This window comes from Seriola lalandi, unplaced genomic scaffold (genome assembly GCF_002814215.2).
Source record: "Seriola lalandi dorsalis isolate HSWRI2012SDOR001 ecotype SW California unplaced genomic scaffold, Sedor1 jcf7180002052356, whole genome shotgun sequence".
NCBI lineage: Eukaryota > Metazoa > Chordata > Actinopteri > Carangiformes > Carangidae > Seriola > Seriola lalandi.
This window is the reverse complement of record NW_019522909.1, coordinates 1,624-2,272: the sequence shown is the minus strand read 5'-3', so window position 1 is coordinate 2,272 and position 649 is coordinate 1,624.

The following is a 649-nucleotide window of genomic DNA, read 5'->3' as shown; positions in this document are numbered from 1 at the left end:
AGCAAAGATGAATAATTTTAAGAAAAAAAAAACATTTCACACATCATAATAATCTAACTAAAAATGTATTGTGTTAATGTGGAACTGTGGAATTAAGAATTTTATTATTATTATTATTATTATTGCGATTAATAATACTGATATGATTATACTGTATTAGTAATCCCCAGTTCATCATTTTTAACTGTTATAGGTGCAATAGTGAATATTCATTTATCAAAAATATAAAGAAAATTGTAATATAGCAGAAAAGGATAAATGATAAACAAAATGAAAACTTGTTTAAAGGTAAAACCCTGTTCAGTACTTATACACAGTAGATAAACATTTAATAAATGGTTCATAACACATTATAATGTATTTTTAAATAGATAGAATAACATTTTAAATGTTTATTAATGTACAATATTTATCAGCAGTTTTACTGTGAAGACATACTATTTCATATTATTACAACTGTGTTTTACTATATTGTCATTCATTATCTGTTTATACACCAGCTTCCACTTATGGGTGCCCACAGGGATAGATACAGATAGATATAATTGTTGACAGATACATTAATAAACACTTATATCTTCTTACAGCTACATCATAGTGTGCTAATATTTATTAAATGTGTATGTATATACTGCTCATAAATACTAAA